The following is a 16,939-nucleotide window of genomic DNA, read 5'->3' as shown; positions in this document are numbered from 1 at the left end:
AAAGAAGGGAGATGGTTTGGGAAAGGCCACTATAGAAGTTTAATGTTAAAGGGAATTAGAGATTCCAAGAGGCTGAGGAAAAAATATGGTCCTGACGTGAGGGATAGATAGCTTGTGCCAGAATAGTGGAGTTGGGACATGGAGCCATAGGATTTAGAGCTAAAAGGGACCTTAAAGATCATCTAGTCTAATCCTTTCATTTTGCAGATGAGGAAATTGAGATCCAGAGAGGAGAAATGATTTGGCTAAGGTTATACAGGTAGTGAACAGCAGAGCTAAGTACTCTGATTCCAAATCCATTGGTTTTTTTTTTCATTATACCATTCTGCCTATCCATTTCCTTGTTAAGTGTTCTTATGTATGGTAACTGTACATCTCATATTTCAAGTATTGCGTCTCCTTCACAGATCAGGGGGGAAATACTAGGTTAGAGCTCATATATCCTGATTTTTGATTCAGGAATTATGGTAACTACACATGGGACTTCAAGAGGGGTGAGGAGGAAACATATCCCCTTTGACTCTCATATTTTTGCTTTCAGCTCTGCCCCGTCTCATTCTTCTGTAGGGTACATAAACAATTTGAGAGGGCCATGATGACTGCTTGGAGGCAGACTATGTAGCTCCCGCATACCTACCTCAGCAAAACCCTAAAATTTACGTCAAACTGAATAATGATCAGAAAATCCAGTGAGAAACTATAGTGGCTATTTCTACCCCAGAACTGTGCAAAAAGTCAGCTAGAAGCTCATGGGCAATACAAAAGGAGACTGAACAAAACCAGCATAATTGTAAGCAAACAAGCCTATAGCTGTGCCTGTAGCACAGAGACCATCCAGAGAAGTTGTAGCCTACAAAGCTTTGTGTCTGGAGGTAGAAAGAGTAGAGGGCTCACTCAAGAAAGCTCTAGACTTGTCAGAAAGTCCCAGGATTGCTGGAAACCCGCAAGGGAGATCTTGGAAGCCCTGAGAAGTGTCAGAACTCAAATGAGGACAACTTTGTCTCAGCGGTCCTTCTTACTCTCTCCTGAGATCCCTGGCTCTGAAGACCCAGCACTCTGAACCTCAAAGATCCAGAGGTATCTAAGCCTAGGAAGTAGAGGTCAACACTGGAAACCAAATGAGACCAAGTGGGGCCAACCTAAAAGCAAAGAAGGAGGCAGTGCCTAACTGGGACAAAGCCCCATTTCAGGAACTAAAGCTAGAGAGGTGATTAAACCAAAGAAGATACCAACCAGTATAAAAAAATTTTTTGTAGATCTAGAGATGCTCAAAAATCCAGCCTAGGAGGAAGTAGCTCTATAATAACTACAAGCAGAGACTCAAAGGGAGAAACAGATTTTCCACAGCAACTACATGGGAGAAAGGGAAGCAAGAGGTTTGTTTTGTTTTGTTTTTTTAAGAAAAGAAAGAAAAGAAAAGTTCTTGATGAAAGAATTTGAAGGAGAATAAATAGCTTTGAAGAAAAGGGATACACCTTGCTCAAGTAATAGACTACCTGAAAATTACACTGGAACAGATAGAATTTGACTAAACAAAACAGCAAGAAATATTAGAATAAAATCAAAAGATTAGGAAAAAAACAGAAGAAAATATAAGACCTGATATTTTTTAAAAAGCTGACTTGGAAAACAGGTCAAGGAAAGATGATTTAAGAATCACTGGACTCCTGAAAATCATGATTAAAAACAGTCTCTAAAAACCATAAAAATAAAGAAAAGGAAGGGAAGAAAGAAAAAGAAAAAAGCCTGGTCACTATATTTCAAGGAACCATAAATGATAACTGCCTGGATCCATTAGAACCAAAGGGTAAAGTGAAGAAAGAATCCATCAATCACTTTCTGAAAGATGCTTCAAAAGAAAAAGTCCTGGGAATGTCAGAGTCAAAATACAGAGCTCTAAAGTCAAATAAAAAAAATACTGTGAGCATTCAGAAAGGGGAGGAGTTCAATCAGATACCAAAGAAGAACGACAGTTGGAATCACATAAGAGCTGGAAGCTTCTATTGTAAAGGAGAGGAGAGTTTGAAATGTTGTATTATACAAGACAAGGGATATAGTCTTTTTTAAAAAATTTATTTTGAATTATCAACAATCACTTCCATAAGCTTCCATAAGCTTTTGAATTTCAAATTTTTCTCCCCCTCCCTCCCTACTTCCCTCCCCAAGATGGCATGAAATCTGATATAGGCTATACATATACATCCCTATTAAGCATATTTTCACATTAGTGATGTTGTAAGTAAGAATTAGAACCAATAGGAGGAACCACCAGAAAGAGGAAACAAAACTCAACAGAAGAGAAAAAAAAATAGCAAATAGTGTGCTTTGATCTGCATTCAAATTCCATAGTTCTTTCTTTGGATGTGGGTAGCATTTTCCGTAACAAGGCCTTTGGAGATATCTTGGATCCTTGTATTGCTGGGAAGGGTTAAGTTTATCAATATTAGTCATCGCACAATGTTTCTGTTAGCGTGTACAGCATTCTTTTGGTTCTGCTCACTTTATTCAGCATCAGACCATACAAGTCTTTCCAGGTTTTTCTGAAGTCAGCCTGTTCACTTCTTCTTACAGCACAATTCCATTACATTCATATATCACAACTTGCTCAGCCATTCCCCAATTGATGGTCATCCTCTCAATTTCCAATTCTTTGCCACCACAAAAAGAGCTGCTGTGAATATATTTGTACATGTGGGTCCTTTTCCCATGTGTATGATCTCTTTGGGATATAGCCCTAGAAGTGCTATTGCTGGGTCAAAGGGTAGGCACATTTTTATAGCCCTTTGGGCATAGTTCCAAATTGTTCTCCAAAATGGTTGGATCATTTCACAATTCCACCAACAATGCATTAGTGTTCCAACTTTCCCATATCTTCTCCAGCATTTATCGTTTTCCTGTTTTGTCATGTTGGCCAATCTGATAGATGTGATGTGGTACCCTCAGAGTTGTTTTGATTTGGATTTCTCTAATTAATAGTGATTTAGAGCATTTTTTCATATGACTATAGATGGCTTTAATTTCTTCATCTGAAAACTGTGTATTCATATCCTTTGAACATTTATCAGTTGGGGAATGACTTGTATTACTGTAAATTTGACTTAATTCTCTCTACATTTTAGAAATGAGACCCTTATCAGAGAGACTGGTTGTAAAAATTCTTTCCCAACTTTCTACCTTCCTTCTAATCTTAGTTGCACTGGCTTTGTGCAAAAACTTCTCAATTTAATATAATCAAGTTATCCATTTTGCTTTTCGTAATGTTCTCTATCTCCAGTTTTGTCATGAATTGTTCTGTTCTCCATAGATCTGATAGGTAAACTATTCCTTGCTCTCCCAGTTTGCTTATAGTATCAGCCTTTATATCTAAATCATGAACCTATTTTGACTTTATTTTGGTATATGGTGTGAGATTTTGGTCTATGCCTAGTTTTTGCCATAACTTTTTCCAGTTTTCCCAGCAGTTTTTTTTGAAGAGTGGGTTCTTATCCCAGAAGCTGGGGTCTTTCGGTTTATCAAATAATAGATTCTATAGTCATTGACTACTGTGTCTTGCATATTTAACCTATTCCATTGATCCACCATTCCATTTCTTAGCCAGTACCAAGAAGTTTTGATGATTGCTGCTTTATAATATAATTTAAGATCTGGAATGACTAGGCCACCTTCCCCTGCATTTTATTTTTCATTAGTTCCCTTGATATTCTAGACCTTTTGTTCTTCCAAATGAATCTTGTTATTATTTTTTCTAACTATAAAATAATTTTTTGGTAGTTTGATTGGTATGGCACTGAATAAGTAAATTAGCTTAGTTCTCACCCTCCCCTATCAACCTCTGAAAGCCCAGAAAATATCGCCCCAGGAAAAACCCTGGAATCAGCTGAACCAGAAGAAAGACAGGAGCAGCAGGGAATGGATTTTTAATGGAATAGAGGACTTTGAAGCAGTCCTGAAGAAAAGGCCAGAGCTGAGAAGGAACTTTGAAATGTAAACATAATAGTCAAGAGAAACCTAGGAAGGTAAATTTATTTAAGCATTTGAAAGGGGCTATATGTTAATATGCTGTTTAAATTTTTTTTATTTTATTACATTAAAAAAATTTTTAACAGTAATTTTTTAAAAAGTTTTGAGTTCCAAATTTTCTTCTCTTCTGCCCTTCCCCCCACCCCATTGAGGAGGCAGGTAATATGATAGAAGATATATTGTTAATGTTCTAACAGATGAAGAAGAAACAAATGTCCCTTCAGAATTATAATGTCTTTAAAGGGTGTCAAAAGAATTAAGTAAGAAAATTAGAGGACCTGAGGGTAGATTGGTTCTGTTCAGCAGTTTTGAAGAGAGGTAAGAAATGGAAGTGTATATACTCATAGAAAGGAGGAAGAACAAGATGAAAGCTACTATTTTTCATAATTGAGGTATGTGAAAAGAACATTCCACAATGGGACAGGGCATAGGGGAGGGAGCATCAGATAATCTTCACTTTTATTTCAACTGAACAGAGGAGGGTTAAAAACTCATACTTGCATGCTCACCTCATGTGCACATGTGCGCGCGCACCCACACACATATACACACACACACAGATTGCTAAGGAAATACATCAAACTCAAGAGGATCAGAAGGAGGTAGGGAGAAGTGCAACTATCAGGGAGGATAATACCAAGGAGGGAATAGCCATGAGCAAAATAAATTTCCTGATATTCTGGAGCAGATATTAAAAGGTTAGAAAAAAGCCAAGAACTGGAAACTGAAAGAGATACTCATAAATTGGGGTATTGCTGAACAGACTGTAATACAGTTATCCCTTCCACATCACAGAGGTTAAGGGCTTGGTGTCCCACGATCTGAAAGATCCATATAAAAATTTTTGGCCCTCCCTTTGTACCAGAGAAGTCTGAATTATTATGTTATTAAAAGATAAAAATATGTTGATATTATACAATACTATACACTTATTTTTATGTATTTCTAAGTTTCTAAACTTTTTCTGTGTCATCTGTTGGCCTTCATGTGTCATCTGAGGCAAAACTTCCCCAAAATTTCCATTTACTTTCTTATGCCAACCTGTGATGTATTGTAATCGAGATGAGGAGAGTCACAGTGTGGAAAGGATAATTGAATATGAATGTAATGAAATATTACTCTCTGAGAAATTATGAAAGAGGCTATTTCAGGAAATACTGGGAAGTATGGGTTGATTTGAATGAAGTAAGCAAAACCAGAAGAATAATTTATATGATGACAACACCGTTGTAAAAACAAAAAAAAAAACCAATTCTGGAAGACTTAAGAATTCTGAATAATTTATATGATGACAACACCATTGTAAAAACAAAAAAAAACCCAATTCTGGAAGACTTAAGAATTCTGATCAAATTAATGACCAACCTCTTCTCCAGAGGTCCTACATAAAACATGTTACTCATTTTCTGACAGAAAACAGATGGACTCAGAGTGTAGAAAGAGCCATACGTTTTTGGACATGGCCACGTTATGGATTTGTTTTGTTTGATTGTATTTAATTGTTTTGCACAAGACTTCTCTCTGTTATTAGTTGAAGGAATTGGGGCTTTAACAATAATGAAGCCACTATTGGTGGAGTTGTGAACTGATCCAATCATTCTGGAGAACAATTTGAAATTTCTTTGATCCAGTAATACGATTACTAGGTCTGTATTCCAGAGAGATTTAAGGGGGAAAAAAAGGGAAAAAAAATCTATTTGTACAAAAATCTTTATAGTGGCTCTTTTTGTGGTGACAAAGAATTGGAGATTATGTGGATGCCTGTCAATTGGAGAATGGCTGAACAAGTTGTGGTAGATGATTGTAATAGAGTACTATTGTGCTATAAGAAACACAGAACAGAATGATTTCAGAAAAGCCTGGAAAGACTTATGTGAATTGATGCAGAGTAAAGTGAGCAGAACCAGGAGACCATTGTACACAGTAACAACAGTATTATGCAATGAACAACTGAATGATTTAGCTATTCTCAGCAATACAATGATGCAAGACAGTCTCAGCAATACAATGATGCAAGACAGTCTCAAAAGACTCATGATGAAAAATGCTCTCCACCTCCAGAGAAAGAACTAATGGGATCTGAATGCATCTTTCCTTTTTTTTTGTTCAAGTTTTCTTCCACAAAGTGACTAATGTGGAAATATGTTTCACATGATTGTACATGTATAACCTATATCAGACTGCTTACTGTCTCAGGAAGTAGGAAGGGGAGGAAGGGAGAATTTATTTTGAGAATTTGGAACTTAACAATTTTGTTTTTACATGTATTGGGGGGAAAACAGTATATTTTTAAAAATCAAATAATGATGCCAAAAAAGAGGTCATTGAAACTTTTTTTAAAACATGCACAGAAGAGAACAGAAGAAAGTTCAAAGGAACAGACAAGCAGGACAGTTTTGAAAGTAATGTGGAATTTATTAAATACTTAAAAAAAACCAAAGTAGTATGAAATGGAGATTCACTGTTTCATATACAATCTTCTTTTTGTGTTCTACATATATAGAAAATTTTTTTTACCTTTTTGGTTTTTAAGGCTAGAATAACAAAATTATTTTTAAAAATTACCAGTTTGAGCTAGCATTTGTGGAACATTGGCGTTCCACAGAGGTTGGAAAATTCTGGCTTAAGTAGTTTAGAATCTGTACCCTAATCTTGCATCTGGAGCTGAGCCACTTTGGGTGAGTGCAGATTTACCTTACCCTCCATCTAGCTGGCCTCAAAGACCAAACTATGTCCACATAGGCCATTTGCTCTGCTGCCCCATTTTTCTCCCTGCTGGTCTAGCACCCTGTATACTGACCCATGCCCTTCTTCCTGGGGAAGTTAATCTTACCAACTTTGGAACTCTGACCTGGGGCTGAGCCAACTCTAGTGCATGCAAACCTGCCTAGCCATGTGATAATCCATATTGAGTAGTCCCTAAACATACTGTGTTTTATATCCCTGTCTATAAAAGCCATCTTGCTTTTGGAAAAGGCATGTCAGTAGACTATCCTATCAATAAACTCACCATCCCGGTGACTCCACAGACCAAAATTCCCTTCTCAGGCCTTCATTCTCCTATGTGTTATCTTACTTTATTGGAATATAAATGGCTTGAGAGCAGATCCTGTCTCACTTATTTTATTTGTATCCCCAGTGCTTAGCAGAGTGCCTAGGACTCATTCATTAAGTGCTTTTATAAATGCCTTTTCATTCATTCATTTGTTGTTTGATGTTTTGGAATAACTGCTTTGCAGTTCTGTCCGTCACTGTCTATGGGTTAACCTGCTTTGTTTTATGTTTGAATCAGTGCATAAGGTGAGGTGGAGTAGGATTTGAAAAAGAGGGGAATGCACTTGCTCAAGGTAATGCAGTAGTGTATGATACAGTATCATAGGACCATGGAGTTAAAAGGCACCTCAGATGCCATCTGATTCATTCTCCTCACTTTACAAGTAAGAAAATTGGGGTCCAGGGAAGGTAAATGACTTGCCCACAAGTCACATAAATAGTTAATGGGTAGTTAGATAGTTATTGGGATTTGAATTTAGATCCTTTGATTTTAAATCCAACATGTTTTTCATGACATTAGGATGTTTAACATTGACTTCATAATTGTGGCCCTCAGCTTTTAGGATGGACTTGTGGTCACTTTGCCTAGCATCTTTCTAGGATTTCCTTCTATGCCTCTATGGAACACCTAGAAAGGCAAAGCCACAGAAACAGCCCTGGTCCAATACAGTACGAGATTGAGAGTACCAGCAGTCAGGTCCATTTTCCCAGAGTAAGACCAGGCAAGGTAAGTGCAAATTTTCTGCCCTTGGTATAGGGCTACACCGTGAAAGAGTAATTAGATATTTTCTAACTGGCCCCAAAGAGTAGGACAAGCAGCAGTGTTGCTGGGGAGAGAAAACAGGGATTGACAGAGGGGCGCATTCTGGCTAGATGTCCAGAAAAACATCCCAATTATTAGAGCTGTCCAAAATGGAATGGGTTGCATCGTTAAGGTAGTGAGTTGCCTATCACTGGAGATTTTGGCATGGATGTTAGGTGGTTATTTGCCAGTGAGTGATGGATTTCTTTACATGTCTAGGTTGAAATACATGACCACTAAGTCTAGCTTTTCTTCTAGCTCTGAGATTTTCTCAAGCCATCCTACTTCCCTTTTTGTTTTATTTTAATTTTAGATGATAACTGAATCCTTTTTTGTCCAAAATAGATGAATAGAATTAACTTCCCATATTTCCTTCAAGATTCAGCTCAAATTCTGCCTGTTGCAGTAGGCCTTTTCTTGGTCACTCTCTACCACCATCTCCCAAATGCTTTCCCTCTGAGATTACATTCTGTTGATGCTGTATACACATTCTGTTGATGCTGTGTACATCTTATATGTGCATATATGTTTGTATGTTGTTTCTCCTTCATTAGGATGAGTTCCTTATGAGGTAGAGACTATTTTTGCTTATTCCCCATATCTTCAGGGCATAACACAGTGCCTAGCACAAGGGTAAGCCCTTAAATGATTGTTTGATGACTAATTGATCTTAATTTCTTTATAAGTGTCATGAATAAAAATGGTGGAAAATTGTGGAAATTTTAAGGTTTTGAAAGCATTTTAATGTATATTATCTCATTTGATCTTTACAACAACCCTGTGAGTTGGATACTACAGGTATTATCATCCCTGTTTTACAGATGAGGAAGCAGAGGTATACAGAGGTCTGATGATTTGGCCACTCAGGGTGTAAGTCTTGGAAGATCAGATCTGAACCCAAGTCTCTTTTGACTCCCAAGCCCTGCACATTTTTCATTCTCAAGTGTAGGTATTAACGGTTATTGTTAGTGTTTTTTCTTTGTTTTGTTTTGTTCTTAATTTAGCTTTTAAAAATCTTATCCTTTATTTACATGACCTAAGGCATGTGTCTCATATTTTTATCTTTAATAGAAACTATATTTAAAATACTGTTTAAAGAATTGGGTTTAATTCTGTAAGATGACTATGGTAATAAAGATTCCTGGACTATATCAGATGGGTCCCTCCTTCCCTCTGATTGGAAAGAGTGGAGGCTAGAAATCAGAGAGCTCCTCCTAAATTCTCTTTTTAAGGAGGGGGTCCAGGGCAGACACTGCATTCTTTCTCACCTGGTCTTCTCTAGAAACTCATCTGCCTGAAAGATCAAATCAGCTTTGAAATATATCCTAATACCTCCTCAGTACTCCCTTAGGCCCTTCCTTCCCTGGCTAGAGGACTTCATCATGCCCCACACTGGGTAACTGTTCTTTCCTCCCCATCCCCTCCTTTTTCATCTTATTATTATGTGTTGTATTCTCCTGTTAGATTGTAAGCTTCTTGAGAGTAGAAACTACCTTTTGCCTATCTTGTATTCCCAGCACTTGTGTAGGAGTTGCTTAACAAATGTTTATTGACTGACTAATAAATGCTTATTAAATTGAATAATAAATTGAATAGTGACCAGTTGTTTGCACTTTTATGTATTTTATATATGGCTTTAATATTTGCTTCCCATACCAAATCACAGCCTTGTGTACTTTGTATTATAGTTTTTGTCTGTCTTATTTTGCCAACCAAGCTATTAGTTTCTTTTTACATCTTGTTTTTTTATTGATGTCCTTTGTTTTTAAATCAACTAATTTCTGAATATATCTCTCCCTAATACTACACCCAACGAGCCATCACCTTGTAAAAAATTTAAAAAGCCAAAAAAAAAAATTCAGGAAAACAAACCAATACACTGACCATATCTGACATGTGACATTCCACATCCTTAGTACCCTACTTCTTTAAAGAGGGGAGAGCTGCATTTTCATGATTCTTCTAGCCAAGTTGGTCATTAGTTAATTCAATAGCAAATATTTATTAAGCACCAATATGTGGCCCTGGAAAAACAAAAGAAAGGCAAAAATCCAGCGTTTTCAAGGTTTCAAGGAGCTCACAGTCTATGGGGAGAGAAAACATGCAAACAACCATGGACAAACAAATATATACTTTGGAGTATATAAATTGGAGATAATCTCAAAGGGAAGACACTCAAATTAAGGAGGGACTGGCAAGGGCTTATTGCAAAAGGTGAGACTTTAGCTGAGACTTGAAGGAATCCAGGGAAGCCAGGAGGGAGAGAGTTCCAGGCCTTAGGAATTGGGAGGTGGAATGTCATGTTCAAGGCACAACAAAGAGGTCGGCTGTCTCTGTATCACAGAGTACATGGAGTGTAGTAAGACACAAGAAGATCAGAAAGGTTGGAAGGAACCAGGCTATGAAAGTCTTTAAAAGCCAAACAGGATTTTACATTTGACCCTCTAAACAATAGGGAGCCACTAGAGTTCATTGAACAGCATGTAGCCATATTCAGACTTTGATTAAGCAAGATAAGTTTGACTGCCAAATGGAGGTAAGCCTGGAATAGGGAGAGACTTGTGGCAGGGAGACCAACCAGCAGGCTATTGCAATGATCCAGGCATGAGGTGATGAGGACCTTCACCAGGGTGGTCATAGGGTCAGAAGAGAGAAGGGGACATATGTGAGAGAAGTTATAAATGACAGGACTTGGCAACTGATTGACTATGAGGAATGAGAGACAGAGAGGAACTGAGGATGCTATCTAGGTTGTGAACTTGGATTATCAGGAAGATTGGTGTTACCTTCAGCTGTAATAAGGAACTTAGAAAGAAGGGAGTGTTTGAGATAAAGATACAGAGTTCAGTTTTGGACATGCTGAATTTGGGATGTCTGTAAGATATCCACTTTGAGAGGTCTGAAAGGCAGTTAGAGATGTAACTGTAATGTTCAGCTTCAGTTTTTTTGTTTTATCTAACATTATTATAATCATTATATATGTTCTTTTCCCAATTCTACTTGTCTGTATCAGTTCATATTAGTCTCTCCATGCTTCTTGAAATTTTTCCTATTTAGTCATTTTCCAAGCATTTGGCATCTCCTTTGTTTCTAATTCTTTGCTACCACAGAAAGTGCTGCTTTGACTATTTTGGTGTATATGATATTTTGTCTTTTGTATTTGACCTCCTTGGGGTATTTGCCTAGCAGTAGCATCCTTAGATCAAAGGACAGAGACATCTTTTAGAGTGTTAGCATGGGGACTTCTTTTTAAGGAACTTTATCCTAGCTCTTACTTTTATTTAGTAATTAGTAAATACTAGTGGGGCAATATTGTATAGTGTGGAAAGAATAGTTTACTTGGTGTCTAGGTTTAAGTTCCTGCTCTGTCATTTGCTAGCAGTTTTGTGAGATAGTGTTTTATAAAATCTAAAGACAATATGTAAATGTTGGATGCCATTATGATAATGATTATTTGAATTGAATTGGATGTTTGTTTAATTTTTGGATTTGCCAGGCCTTTTCTATCTTTCTTAGCATTTCAGTGCTCTTCTGTTACTTCCAGATAGCTAGAGTGGACACAAAATTATAGAGAAAGAAAGATGAAATTCATGTTAGTGAATTTGGCATTTTTCATAACATTTGACAAATGCTGTTGTGGAAGGAAGTAATTGAGACAGTTGACTAATCTTTAGAGATCACTAGTGTATTTTCCTTTCTCTGATATCTTGGTCCTTGATTATTGTGGATAATTAAGAATTGACTATATAATTACAGAGGTAAAAAATCATATAGTCCATTTTGAAAAATTCCATTTATACATTTGGCTCTTGAATTTGCTCTACTTAGCTGACTCTGCATAGCTGAATATAATATGGATCTCAGTTTAGTGGTCAGTATGGGTTTAAATACTTAAGTAACAAACCCCTTCAAATACTACATTTTCAGCAACTTGGCTCCATTAAGCATGTGCAATTAAGAAAGCAAATGGCAAATTTGCTAACACATCAATGAAATATTTTCATTCTTAGACTTAGAAAGCAAAATTTGACTGTTCTTTGCCCTCCCCCTCCCCTATTAGAAATACTATAAACACCAGAGAGAATAGGATGACCTTAATATTTGCTTCCCAGACTAAATCACAGCCTTGAAGCAGTTATTTCCCACTGAATAAAAAGTTTAATTTCACGCCCTGATTAGTGCTAGTACGTGCAGGTGGATATTTATTTTATGCAGCTTAACTGATCTGCTTTTGCAAATTACTTGCCAGACAGCAGGACTATAATTTCTTATGAGTAGTTGGTGGTAAATTATAGTTCTCATTAGTAAAGTATGAAAAAAAAAAGTGTGAGGAGGTGGGGGTTGAAATTAGCCATCAAGCTTTGACCAGATCAGAATTTTTCTGATGGCATTCATGAGAGATACACAAATTTGTTGTAGATCACCACCACAAAACAGTACATAAAACAGTTTAAAAAAGAAGAAAAGATTGTTCTTAGGTGATTTGCAAATCCACTCAGAACAAAATGTTTAAAGATCAGACGGTTAAAATGTTATGAAAAGGTTTTTCTAGTAATAGTGAAACTAGAGATATTACAGTAAATATTAGATAGGAATAAGGACTAAAATATAAATACATCTAACACATAATTTAGAAATGAAACTATGAAGATTTTGATACTAGAGGATTGAGTTAGTGATACTTCTTGAATTAGAAGTTGTTTTTCTTGAAATAATCTACATAAATTGAAAATAAGTATATGAAATGGAACAGTTACTGGAAACAAAAAGCTGATCTCACAGAGAGATAAGTGGATCATTTATCCACCTTTTTCTTTCCCCCACCAAAATAGAAGTATAGTAAATATGTCCTGGTCTCACTCTGAGGCCTTTTCCATCTTTCCTCAGGATGTGTGTGTGTGGAGGTGGGAGAGCATCTGAAGAGTGGAGGGGGTAGGGAGATTGGGAAGGTTCTCTTTTCTACTGCCATTAGCTTGAGTCCCCATCAGTTGTATTCCTTCCACTGTTGGGTGCTAATGATTAGTATCCTAATTCCATTTAACCTCTTAGCCTCAGTTAGCTTTTACAGAGGAATATTTAACTCAAAGACAGCAAAAAGAGAAGTACAAATATTTCTCAGCACTTCAGGGGCATACTCTTCCATATCCTGCCTCATTCTCTAGGGAGAGTGGGCTCACTCTTAGTGTCTACATAACATTGGTCCCACCAAGTTTATGTCTAGTTGTAGCATGACTTATGGATGAATATCTATCTCAGCTTCCTCTGGGCTGAGTATGGAAAGTCATATCTATCTCCTTAGGGCATTGATGCTGGACTGGCTATATAACCTAGCATGGACTGCTGGAGCATTGCTTTTATGACCTTTTGAAACTCACCGTGTTGGAGCCTCCAAATTAATCTCCTTTGCCTAAAATTGAGAAGAGCAAATGGCAATACAAAAAGACTAAGGCTCATTTCATGTTGCTACATGTTGGTCTCAGCAGGGAGAAGGCCCAAGGCCTCTTATAGCATTCTCTCTTACCAGACACCCTCAGCAAAATAGTCAAACCAAGAGTTAACAGTTGAACAGAATGGGGGCAGCTGGGTAGTGCGGTGAATAGAGCACCGGCCCTGAAGTCAGGAGGACCTGAGTTCAAATCCAGCCTCAGACACATAACATTCACTAGCTGTGTGACTCTGGGCAAGTCACGTAACCCCACTGCCTAATCAAAAAAAACCAAACAAACAGTTGAACAGAATGCAGCTAAGCCACTTGAGGCCTTTCTGAATGTACCTCAAGTTTTAGTTTCCCAGTTGTAGCCAAAAAGCCTGTCCATCACATGGTTATAAAACCACAACCATTTACAGAATGTCTACACATGCTAGAAAATCTTTCCAATTCACTTCCACTGCATGTCATCACAGCTGTCCCTGAAGCAGGTTCTCCATCTCAGAGTCAGGAAGGCCTGAAATCAAGTCCTATCTGTAACACTGTCTTTGTAACCTTGCAAATCAGTTAATGGCTCTTGGAATCACTACTAACTTCCTACTAACTTGAGCTTCGGCTCAAATGCCAGCTCCTACAAGAAATTTTTTCAGATTCCCTCAGTTGTAAGTGTCCCCTTCTACATTACTTTATATTTATGTTTGTACATATACATATTGATACACATAAACACACATACCTACGTATGTATATGTCCTGATATATATACACAAACATATATGTATGTTTATATATGTATATATATACATAGACATACACACACACACACACACACACACACACACACACACACACACACACACACACACACACACACACACACCTCTTTCATTCACTTGATGTTGTTTTCCCCCAGTATAAGGAACAGTGGTAGAGTAGTATGATCATACTTCCACACCTGGAGGGAGTTAATGGATAGGTGGTGTGCTCACTTGACCAGGAAGGATGCTGATGAGACTGTGAAGAAGATAGCTTAGAAGGAGAAGCGTGTATGAGGTTCAAAATAAGTTAGCCAAGTGAGGTATTCACCTATCAGTCATAAATGATTTTATTATTTACGAAAGGGGGCATATCTTTTGGCAATAGGGAATTATAGGCCCAGTGTACTCTGCCCTTGTCAGACCTCGTCTGGAGTATTATATTCAGTTCTGGGCACCATAGCTGGACAGTGATAAAGTGGAGAAAGTCCTGAGGAGGTCAGGATGGTGAAGGGCCTGGAGTCCATGACATATATGAGGATTGGGCAAAGGAAATGGGACCATTTATCTTGGAGAAAAGAAAAGACTCAGAGGGGACATTATAGCTGCATGCATGACTTTAGCAGGATTAAAGGGCAGAAGTTCTGGAGATCATAGAATCTTAAAATTTAAGAATTAGAAGAGACCTCAGTGTCAGGAATCCCTTCTGTAAGAACCAACAGATAGTTGTCTAGCCCCTGCTTGAAGACTTCCAAGGAGAACCTGCCTCCTTCCCACTTCTGTGTGTTGTCCAACTTGAACTATTAGGAAGTTTTTTCTGATAACGAGCTTAAACTGGTCTCTTTGCTCCTGGTTCAGCTGCCCTCTGGGGCCAAACTAAACAAATTTAATCACTCCTCCACAAAGTAGCCCATTAAATTCTTGAAGACAGCTATGATGTCCACTCTGAGTCTTTTTTTTTTCTCCAGGATAATAGTCCCATTTCTTTTCCAATCCTTTTTTGTCATGGACTCCAGGCCCTTCACCATCCTGATTGTCCTCCTCAGGATATTCTCCAGTTTATCATTGCTTCAATCACGGTGCCTAGAATTGAATATAAACTCCCGATGAGATCTGACTTGGACCTATGACTCCCCTTTGCTAAAAGATATGTCCCCTTTGTTAAAGTTATAAAAGCTATACCCTCTTAATGCAGTCAAGATCATATTAAGGTTTTTTTGCTGCCACATCACACTGTTGACTCATTTTGAGCTTGCTATTCATTAAAACCTCCAAATTTTTTTCAGAATCACTGTCTATCCATAGTCCCTATCTTATACTTGTAAAGTTGATTTTTTTTTGTACCCAAGTACAAGACTTTACGTTTATTCCTATTGAATTTCACTTTATAAGAATCTGTGACTGTCATCTGTTATGTTCACTATATCTCCCAATTCTGGGTCATTTGCAGTTTTAATAAGCATGACATCTATGCTTTTGTCCAGGTCATTGGTGAAAATGCCTAACAGGACAAGGCCAGCCCAAATCCCTCGAGTGCTCCATTAGCAATCTACTGCTACTTGGACAGTGGACAATTAATAATTCTTTTGAGTCCAGCCATCCAACCAGTTCTGAATACAGTTGCTTGTACTAATGTCTAGAGGCAACTAGGTGGTGCAGTGGGTAGAGCACTGGGCTTGAAATCAGGAAACCTGAGTTCATATCTAGCCTCAGATATTTACTAGCTGTGTGACTTTATTTTTTTAATTGTATTTATTTGTTTTTAGTTTTGAACATTCACTTCTAAAGATTTTGAGTACTAACTTTTCTCCCCCTTCATCTGTTTCCCCCTCCCCAAGATGGCATGCAATCTGAAATAGGCTATATGTATACAATCATATTAAAACATATTTCCACATTGTGTTGTAAAGAAAAATTAGAACAAAAGAGAAAAACCACGGGAAAGAAGAAACAAAAAAAGAGAGAAAAAATAATATACTTCGATCTGCATTCAGACTCCATAGTTCTTTCTCTGGATGTGGATAGCATTTTCCATCATGAGTCTTTTGGAATTGTCTTAGATCCTTGTATTGCTGAGAAGAGTTAAGTCTATCGAAGTTGATCATCCCACAATGTTGCTGTTACTATGTACAATGTTCTCCTGGTTTTGCTCACTTCACTTGTCATCAGTTCATATAAGTCTTTCCAGGTTTTTCTGAAGTCCACCTGCTCATCATTTCTTATGGAACAATAGTATTCCATTATGTTCATATCCCACACCTTGTTCAATCATTCCCCAATTGATGAGCATCCCCTCAATTTCCAATTCTTTGCCACCACAAAAAGAGCTGCTGTAAGTATTGTACATGTGAGTCCTTTTTCATTTTTATTATCTCTTTGGGATACAGACCTAGAAGTGGTATTGCTGGGTCAATGGATATGCACAGTTTTATAGACCTTTGGGCATAGTTCCAAATTGTTCTTCAGAATTGTTGGATCAGTTTGCATTGCGACTTTAGTCAAGTCATTTAACCTCTATCTGCCTCAGTTTCCTAAACTGTAAAATGGGGTAATAACAGCACCCACTTGCCGGGGTTATTGTCAGGATTAAATGAGATAATATTTGTAAAGTGCTTAGCATAGTACCTGGCATGTGCCAGCACTTAATAAGTGCTTGTTTCCTTTCTTCTAATTCTTCATAAAAATATCATAAAATGCTTTGGAAAAAGCTTTGCCCAAACCTAGGTAAACTGCTGGGCATAGTGGCACAAGCTTGTAATCCCCATCTCCAGGAAGAGTAAGACTGGTAGATCTCTTAAGCTTGGAAGTTCTGAGCTGTAGTGAGCTAAGCCAGTAGGGTTCTGCACTGTCTGGCACCAAGATGATTAGCTTCTGAAGGGG

General features: G+C 37.6%; 1 protein-coding gene across 4 annotated transcripts in view; it reads left to right on the top strand.

The window, feature by feature from the left end:
* BTRC (beta-transducin repeat containing E3 ubiquitin protein ligase) overlaps nucleotides 1–16,939 on the top strand; it is a 193,904-nt gene that overhangs the window by 14,018 nt on the left and 162,947 nt on the right. Inside the window, exon 2 of one of the 4 annotated variants that reach the window (XM_020966957.2) lies at nucleotides 8,698–8,821. The exons of the other annotated variants lie outside the window; for them this stretch is intronic. The gene's annotated coding sequence lies outside the window, so the exon portion shown is untranslated. The remainder of the gene's footprint in view (nucleotides 1–8,697; nucleotides 8,822–16,939) is intronic. 4 annotated transcript variants of the gene reach the window in all.

The sequence above is a fragment of the Phascolarctos cinereus genome, unplaced genomic scaffold (assembly GCF_003287225.1).
Source record: "Phascolarctos cinereus isolate Bilbo 61053 unplaced genomic scaffold, phaCin_HiC Scaffold_3;HRSCAF=262, whole genome shotgun sequence".
Classification (NCBI taxonomy): Eukaryota; Metazoa; Chordata; class Mammalia; order Diprotodontia; family Phascolarctidae; genus Phascolarctos; species Phascolarctos cinereus.
The sequence above is the reverse complement of the archived record's forward strand: the minus strand, read 5'-3'. Positions and strand labels throughout refer to the sequence as shown.